Below are 9644 nucleotides of genomic sequence, written 5' to 3'. Positions count from 1 at the left end.
CCAAAAACTTCTCATCTTAAAAATATAAAGGAGTCTCTGCAGGCCTTGGTTGATGTAAAGAAAAAAGCCATGAAAGTAATTTACAGAAACAAGCCAGAAGGTAAATCCAAACCCAACACTTCCCTATGGAACAGGAGAAAGCCTTATTCCACCTGCAGAAGCCTTCTTTCACCTCCTTGCCCCTAACCTCCCAGCACTCCTTGCCAAGTCTACATAAAGAAACGGATACAGTTTGGAAAGCAATGCTCAGGTATAATATATCTCTTGTTTCCAGAGTAAAAACATTGCTGTGGACAAAAAACAACTGCAGAACATACAACTTAATACCCTGTAACAAGCACTGCAAAAAGCTATAAGGATTTTTTCTAGCCTTCAATTTCCACACAATAAAACTGATGTTTCATGATACACAGTTCTTCAGTAACACCCTTGAAAGTTCTTCCCCCTCTTTACATCCTCGCAGCAGAAGAAAGTAATTAAATGCTGCTCCCAACAACATGCAGTCACTAGAAACCATTAAACAATTTAGACTAACTTGACAAGGATAAAAAATACAGCTTAGTTCTCCCAAGAAGCCCACCAAAATAATGTACTTTTGAAAAGAACCACACGTTCATACTAATTCTATATTTCCACAAGCTTCTTCACCTAACTCACAGTGCTGAAAGCACTTCATGACAAGTTGCATCCTATTGTTTTCTCTCGACTGCATGATGGTCCAAAAATATACAAGAGCAAAATAAAATCCGCATTATAACAAATTGTGCATAAACACCAAATTGAAAGGAATTAATTTAAGTCCTCGTGAGAGTAATCAGATATCTTCACAATATCCAAATGCTACATTTTCTTTAACCAATATGGAGATGTTTCTCAATCTAATGAAACCGAAGAAAGGGCAATAAATAATCCCTTCCTTCTAAATTCCTTTTAAATTATTATTTATTCCATAACCACAATGCACATGGTGCTGCACAAATAAAATAAACACAGTCGCTTTCTCATCTTGTCAAACAGCTTGCAATCAAACTTCAAACACAGAAATAGCTAACTTCAAACAAAATAGTTTAGGACCAGGGATTAGCTACATGAATTCACACAGCTACAAAACACGTTATCCACCAGCTCACTGTTTTCAGAGTAATGAAAGTAAAGATCAGACTGTACTGAACCCAACTTCCCATCCCCAAACAAAGTCATATAGAGAAGAATGTTCTTTACAGCAAAAATATATTTATTCCAGGTATTTCCCAGAAAATAACACTTCTGAAAAAGCGAAAAGCACAGATGAAGAGATGTGCATTATATACGAAGACAATAGTAAAGTATAGTAAAATGACTTGGTGCAGTTTGTTTTCTCCTCCAGTTTAATCTCAAAATTGACAAATTATTTGTAATTAAATTCCCTGTAGAAAATCTGGAAGGAAAACTTATTTACTTGGATTTTGCCAGTGCAACACTTTTCCACAGCAGATGTAAGCCTTTCTACAGCTCACCATAATTCTAGCAACCAACACAACTGAACGAATCATTAAGGTTGGAAAACACCTCTAAGATCAACTTGTCCAACTGCCCACCTACCACCAGTATTGCCCTCTAAATCGTGTCCCCAAGTACCACACCTACACATTTCACATCTCCAGGGACCATCTCCTTCTGGTATTAGGTACGTATGGCAAAACTATTTTCAGAAATGAGCTAATTTAATGAAACCAGCAACACATCACAGAGGCAAAAAAGACATTGCCATTACTGGCACAGGGGACTGTGGCTCACCAACATTAACTGCCCATTCTGATTACTTATCAGAAACAGCAGCTGTCGTGTTCACTCTGCTGCATTTCTGACCAGTTGTCCTGGGGAACCAAAGCACCAGACATTACCTTTCTCTAGCAACTGCATGGAGGCTTTTATGGATCAGTTATATTAATGACAAGTTCTGATAGGAAAAGGTAGTTGAAAAAGTCGAATAGAAGGACTCTGTGGACTCCAGAACAACAATGTGATAATTTATATACTACTGTTTCCTTCTTTTTTTTTTTTTTCCCCTTCTTCTGTGTGACTGGTTAACTTATCTGATGTATGCAGGCACTGAGATACTAATAAAGAATTCTGTCATTTCATAACAAGTTTTGGTGAAGAAGTTAGATAAAATATACAGTCTCTGTCCATAAATTTAACCACGCTAATATTCTACTCTAGTTTGATGCTTAATTCTTTGAAACATAGAGTGGGTATGCACATACAGATATACAAACGCACACAACCTACTGTAGGGTACTAGGGTACGTGCTTTAGCAGGGGATTGGGATTCAATGATGTCTTGAGGTCCCTTCCAAACTCTGCAATTCTGTGAAGCAACACAAATATGTGGGAGCCTACACAGTCTATGACAGATTCTTAATGGCCATGGCAAGTAAAATACACATATGACAGCTTTTTTGTGTGCTGTTCCAGTAGCATCTCTCCCCTGTTTGCATCCAGTACTTAGATCCAACACCAGTCACTAGACTCCACTTTTAAGACACCCCCAAACTGCACACCCTTATTTCTACTGGAGTTGAAGCTTAAGTGAGACTGATAGAACTAAAGGACACCAGTGTAAAAAGTTGCTCCAGATCACATTCTGGCATTAAAAGTCCGCAACAATCATTTTGCAAGTAGAATGCTTTATTCAAGGCAATTATGCTTTTCTTCTTCGGCTAAATATTACAAGATGCCTGGAGCTAACTGCTCATTCTATGGTGTAGAACATGCAATACATTTCTCCATCCATATCCTAAATACATTCTGAAATCTCTCATTCTACATCAATGCAATTCTGAACTTGTGGAGACAATGACAACATTCAGTGCACTTCCTTAAAAGTGCACCCACTAGGTTAAATTACGCCACTGAAATCAAGCAAGATGTGGCTCTCGGATGACTGTCCTCAATGATAAAACTTAAAAATCCCAGAAGATCCCATTTTTACTAGTAACCTTTATAAATCTCACTGGAGTTGTAGAGGCAGATCACTCAAATGAATGCATTTTCCAGCAGAGTACACTTTTGTCATTACCTGAAAGTTCAACCATTTGCTTCCAGCAGCTTTGCCACTGGACCTACCAATTCTAAATCATTTGGCTACTAATTCATACAGCAAGATTCTTATCCCAACTGGACAATGCACAGAAGGTTGAAGAACTGACACGACAGAATCAGAACTGTATGGTGTCGGTGAAGGAGGAGCACAAAAGCAGTGTGATAAATAGAAAAAGTGTTAGGAAGGTGGATGTTTTCAGATATTGGAGAACTTTCAGATACAGAAATATGACACCACTTTTTTTTTTTTTATGCTTTCTAAAAATTTCAATAGCATCTAAAGTAATTTTCTACTACATAGAAAACTGACGTGAATAATGTGAACGATGTTCTTACTTACAGTCACAAATATACATACAAATGGCAATACAAAGTTTTCTACATTTTTGGTAATATGGCATTAAGAGATTTTTACCCGTCTGGGACATACCAGCACTAGGATCTCAAAACTTTACAATTTTGGAAAGAAAGGAAAGAAATTTAAGGCCAAGAGACTGCAGTACTGAACAATCTCTTCCCACTCCCTGATCCTCTTCACCTACACAGATGTTTCCATTGATGCACATATACCATTCACTGAGTTTGATCACAAACTGACTGTAACAGCTACTATTCCCCTGGAAAAAGGGAAAATGAAAGACCCACTACTTTACTGAATTCAAAGCTGCTAGGCCAGCAGCGGTCATTGTTGCTGCTTGGCTTCTCTTCTCATCACTCCCTCCTGCTGCCTACTCCCAGGCCTATCCTGATGTTTTATTTCCCCTAGCTTCTCTTTGCAAAAGTTTATAGTTGATAGAATATTTTCCAAACATGTCATTGATGAAAAACCTGGTGGAAGGAAAAAGAAGAAATGGTAGAAAATTGATAAAGTCAGTATCAAAATGAAACGCTAAGTCAAAGACAGAATTGGAAGCCTGCTAAAACAACACAGACTATATTTTAAATTAACATCCAACTTACTATTATCCACATAGAAGATCCCTGAACGCTTCTACCCTGAATTAAGTCCTTCTATGAGCAAGAGAGTATTCTAGTTAAAAACAGAACAGCAACTAACAGAAGTACACAGTGTGCTTTTTTTTTTATGTCAGAATGATACTTGTCTTATAATGGGCAGATGTCAAAATGAATCTTACAGATCACTTCGGGTGAAAATGATCAAAAGCTATACTAGCAAAGCTTAGAGAACTTTACCATCTTAAAACCTCTACAATAACTTAGGGAATGAGATTTAGCTCAGCTTTTTCTTAATTTTTTATTATTATTTTTTTAATCATTTGCTCTTTCCCCTTAATTTTCTTCTGTTCTAAACATTGTTTACTGCAAAATGGAATAAAAAAAAAAAAACAACAACAAAAAACAATCAAGGCACATAAGGAGGAACTAAATCTTCATATTACCTTTCCATACATTTCCATACATCTTTTACTGAGGTCATTTTTACTCCAGCCAATTTACTGAGTTTCAGGATGAAAACTTCACTGCATTTGAACTTCACAAAGTGACCGGTCTTCATCCAAATTCAAAGAATCTCAAGTTATTTTCAAATAGCAACAGATGGACAAAAGACAACTCCATGCATGGATAGCCCTCAGCACAATGGATACTAACAGGCTAAAAATGAGTAATTAAAAAAATGCAGTGCATTTCAAATTATATTGTCATAGCGACTTACACATCTATGGGGTGTCTTTATTCCTGTCTCTGTCTATACAAGAGTCCAGTGGGGTTCAGAAGAATTGTGTGGACAGGGTTAGTATCAAGTGGAGCCAACTACAGCACTGGACATCTGCTTACAGGAGCAGGTAGGTAACACAAGCCAGAATTCAAAAGATTTTCCACACTGTGTAATCCAAATCCAGATCCAAGATCCACTTTGTACTGAATCTGCACAATGTCTACATGAACTTTTCATAGAATTTATTTTGTCTTTCTAGAGTAAACAAACTATCATCAGCTTCTTTCAATATAAACAAGCTCTGTATACCATGATCCCTTGTCTTACATTCCCCATTTCCGAAACATTTGAACGCCTCCTAATGTATTTTGTTTTGGTTTTATTAAGGAAGAATACAAAGAGAAATGGGCTTGAAAGCTTTTAAAATAAATACTGGTTGGGTATTAATGTACAGAGAGACCTGGCAGCCTGGAGAAGTGGGCCCATGAAAACCTAATGAGGTTCAGTAAGGCCAAGTGCAGGGGGGCTGCACTTGGGTCAGGGCAATCCCAGTTATTTATACTGGGGGAAGATCTCCTTGAGAGCAGCCCTATGGAGAAGGACTTGGGGGTCCTGGTAGATGAGAAGCTGGACATGAGCCAACAGTGTGTGTTTTCAGCCCGGAAAGCCTGGGCTGCATTAAAAAAGGGGAGACCAGCAGGGAGAGGGAGGTGATCGTCTCTACTCGGCTCCTGTGAGGCCCCATCTGGAGTACTGCTGCCTGGCCTGGGGCCCCCAGTACAGGACGGACATGGAGCTTTTGGAGTGGGTCCAGAGGAGGAACACTAAGATGATCAGAGGGCTGGAGCACTTCTCCTATGAGAAAAGGTTGAGGGAATTGGGCTTGTTTAGCTTGTGAAGAGAAGGCTCCGGGGAGACCTCATTGTGGCCTTCCAGTACTTGAAGGGAGCATATAAACAGGAGGAGGAATGGCTGTTTACAAGGGTGGACAGTGATGGGACAAGGGGGAATGGTTTTAAACCGAGACAGGGGAGGTTTAGATTAGATATTAGGAGGAAGTTTTTCTCACTCAGAAGATGGTGACACACTGGAACAGGTTGCCCAAGGAGGCTGTGGATGCACCATCCCTGGAGGAATTCAAGGCCAGACCGGATGTGGCTCTGGCAGCCTGGTCTGGTGGTTGGCAACCCTGCACATAAGCAGGGGGGTTGAAACTCGATGATCATTGTGGTTCTTTTCAACCCAAGCCATTCTATGATTCTCTGATTCTACTTTAAACAGATAATGCTGCAGTTAGACTGAGTCCTTCAGTCCTGACAGGATAGAGCCCTCACCCGAATTTCAGGAAATCTCTTACCTTCACAGCTGAGTTACTTTTGATGGAATGAAGCATTAAACGCTGGCATAGCAATCAGTAGACAGTACACTCTCTGTCAGAACCAAGCCACGTGGATCTCCCAACACTGGTTTTGTTCCCCTGATTTAATGGAGTTCCCTCTGAGGCAAGATCGTCATCAGATCCACAGCACTCAACCAGTGCAACAGCATCACAAACCAAAAGTGATAACCAATATTTTAAAATCAAGGGTTTTGATCTACCGCTTCAGACGCATTATATTTCAAATACTATTTCACTAGATGAGCTTTCTCCAGCTGCCAGGAGCGTTACCCATTGGATTACATATGCTTAAATCACATTTCTATATTTAAACATGCAAAGCCAGCAGGAGAACCTTACGTTTCACAACTGATTTACAACTGGCAGAAACCCACACTCTCCCCATGCTCTCCCCTGAAGTGCCACCTTTTCCACCTCAGGTAGCCACGACGTCTTACAGCCCACACCCTCCCCGCCAGCCGTAAGCAGCCAAGTGGGGAAGGTGACACGGTGCAGGAGGAACGCGCAAAAATACATCCCCCACCCACCCCCACAGACACAGTGGACTTTAAAGGCAGCTGAAAGAAAGCTCTTGGTCTCCCTTTCCCGCCACGTCGCCTCCGCACGCATAAGGAAGCCTCTGGTCTGGCGGAGACGAGGATTGCTTCGTGCCCTGCCTCCGCCAGGCTAGAGGTCCCTGGCGTAGACGCTCCCCCAACCCCGTTCGCGAGGAGACCGCCAGCAGCGCGGCTCCGTGCTGCCCGCCCGCTCCCAAGGAGGGAAAGGCGGAGGAAGGGCGTCACTTACGGGGCCCGGGCACGGCTGTTCGCGGCGGCGGGAAGGGCTGCGCTGGAGGTACGGGCTTAGCGGCGGGGCTCCCAGGGGCGAAAGGAGAAAGCCCCCATGCCTGGCCTTCCCACACGTGCGAGGCCGCCCCACTCCCCCTTCCCGCCCTTCCCTCCTCCTCTCCCCCTCGGGAGGCCCCCCCCCCCTCCCTTCCCGCACTGCCGAGCGGCGAAATGACGCTGCGGGTTGCCGGGGTCTCCCTGAGCGGCTTTCCGGCCGCGTCCCTCTGGATCTTCTGAGCGCCCCTCGCCGCCAGCCTCCGGTGGGTGCCCACGCCTCAAACGCTTAGCGCCAACGCTTTTCTAGTTCTTGCTGTCATTTACCAGTGTTTTCCGACCTTGTTTCGCCCTGAATGCTTTGCAATTCTGCCTCTTAGGAGCTTGTCTGCAGGGGTTAATGCCTCCAGAAACAATGTTTCCCACACAGTTTTAAATGGGTGACAGAGTCGGGGTGCCTCCCCTGACACTGGGCCCACTCCAGTCGGAATGAAACTCCTCATGGCCAGTGTGGTATTAAGCTGCATGCAGTCTTTATCGCAGCACACAGTGCGTGGGGGATTGTTCTGCCTAATGTGTGCAGCTGGTGCAAGAGATCTTCAGCTTACAAACATTACTTCTGTTACATATGTAAAGACTTTCCTGGAAAGTACGTACATATTCAGTATTTTTCCCTAAAATCACTAAAATAGGGTTCCACTCCCTTGCACATACTCAGTCTTTTAGTCTTTCTGTGGTGGGGGGGTCTTGGAACCCTCAATTGTTGCTTGGTACGTCCTTTATTTGAACACTCTGGTGTTTCTCAAGTTCCTTTAGTGGGATGCTTTGCTGAGAGCAGCACCAAACATCTATTCTCATCTTACTGGAAATATTGGTGGTAGGTGGGATGGTTGGACTAGATGATTTTTGGGGGTCTTTTACATTCTATGATTCGATTAGGAGCATCTTTGTTGTGGCAGGAACCTTATGCAAACAATCCACCCTCTGTTACCTAAGAACTTGTCACAAAACAGTTCCCCACTCTGAGACTTACATCTGCTTCTTCCACCACCTACTTCCTGTATCTTGAGTATAAATCTTCTATATCCTGAACAACTATACATTACTGAAATAATGCAATTTGCAAGTACAAAATAAACATTGTAAGACAAACATTAGAGAACCTGTACTTTTCCCTTTTTTTGATTGAAGGCATCAGCTTGGCTGATGGGAGACAAGCCTGCACCAATGCCAGGCCCTTCAAACTGCTGAAGAGCCTGCAAACTTTTACTGGATATATTTCACAGGGTAGCTCTGAGGCATGCTTGGTAGGAAAGTGCATCATGTGCAGCTCCATGTGGGATTTCGTGGCCAAGCTCCAGGGAGCGTTGGGAGCTATTGGAGCTCTCTGAACATGTCATGCTTTGGATGTTACTTATGTGACACATCATTGCCAAATTTGTCTGAGAGCTGCAAAAAAGTGCCACAGTATGAGGCCTGACACACATACAATTCTGGTTCTTTTCACTCTGGCATTTTCCATCAGCTCCATAAAACTCTGCTTCTTCTTATGAATTTTGTCATTTTTGTTAGAGATGGCTGACACTTGGTAGCTCTGTGTTTCCATAGGTTGGAGAGTTTTGTGCTTCCCATTCTTCAGCCTAAATAATTCAAATTGTTCCCCTGGGTTAGATATTCTAAAAAACTTGTTTTAAGCCTAAGAATAGTCTTTGGCTAAGGGGAATTATTGCTAAGAATAGCAAGCATTAAGAATAGCTGGAATAAATCTTGCAGTCATCATCTCTTTTTTTTCCCTGCATATACTCTACTTACAAAAGACCTTTCCCTACTAAAGTCTGCCTACATCAGATTGTTGGGGATACCTTTAAAAATTTTGGCTGTGGATCTGCTTGTCTTTCTTCTGTAATGTTCTGTCACTGTATGTGGCGTGTACATATGTGCATATATACATTATATATATATATACACACATACTCATCCCTTCTGTAGTCTTTAAGAAAACAGTTGTTTTGCAAACACCAGAGCTCAGTGATGCAGTTGACTTGTGAATAAAAGTCTCCATTGTCTTTGTGTTGTTATGTGCCATCTTTAAACCTGTATCTTTTGCTTAGATCCAATTTTCCAAGAAATTTTGTATCATTTATATTGCATATGGTGTGATCAGCGGTTCACACGTTCTCTATTTCACTGCTGGGCCAAACTTCTGTAGATTTCTACAAATAGTTCTTAAGATTTGCTTTAGAAAATATACAAAAAAAACTACAGTGATTGTGCTTCATTGTCAACTACCCTCAGTCCGAGATAGTTATGTTGCTTACATTTCACAAAACAACTAAGCCAGCCAGCTTCCGTAAAGATTTTATACCAGCCCTACTTCTACACACTCTGCATCCATATGATGCCCTGAAGAGGCTAATTCCACATTCTGTCGAGGACACAGGAAGAGCCCATGGAGGCCTGGACCAGTTTCTCTCTTTTTCTTTTTCTCTCTCTTTCTCTCTCTCTCTCTCTTTCTTTCTTTCTTTCTTTCTTTCTTTCTTTTCTTTCTTTTCTTTCTTTTCTTTCTTTTCTTTCTTTTCTTTCTTTTCTTTCTTCTTTCTTTCTTTTTCTCTTTCTTTCTTTCTTTTCTTTCTTTTCTTTCTTTTCTTTCTTTCTTTCTTTC

The 9644-nt window shown here is 41.7% G+C and overlaps 1 protein-coding gene across 1 annotated transcript in view; it reads left to right on the top strand.

Moving 5' to 3' along the window:
* Window positions 1–7208: 7208 nt before the first annotated feature.
* MTMR7 (myotubularin related protein 7) overlaps window positions 7209–9644 on the top strand; it is a 61807-nt gene continuing 59371 nt past the window's right edge. The window contains exon 1 of the mRNA XM_042811640.1: window positions 7209–7248. The gene's annotated coding sequence lies outside the window, so the exon portion shown is untranslated. The remainder of the gene's footprint in view (window positions 7249–9644) is intronic.

Source organism: Centrocercus urophasianus, unplaced genomic scaffold, assembly GCF_019232065.1.
Source record: "Centrocercus urophasianus isolate 14NV4802_14NV808 unplaced genomic scaffold, USGS_Curo_1.0 seq_13, whole genome shotgun sequence".
NCBI lineage: Eukaryota > Metazoa > Chordata > Aves > Galliformes > Phasianidae > Centrocercus > Centrocercus urophasianus.
The sequence above is the reverse complement of the archived record's forward strand: the minus strand, read 5'-3'. Positions and strand labels throughout refer to the sequence as shown.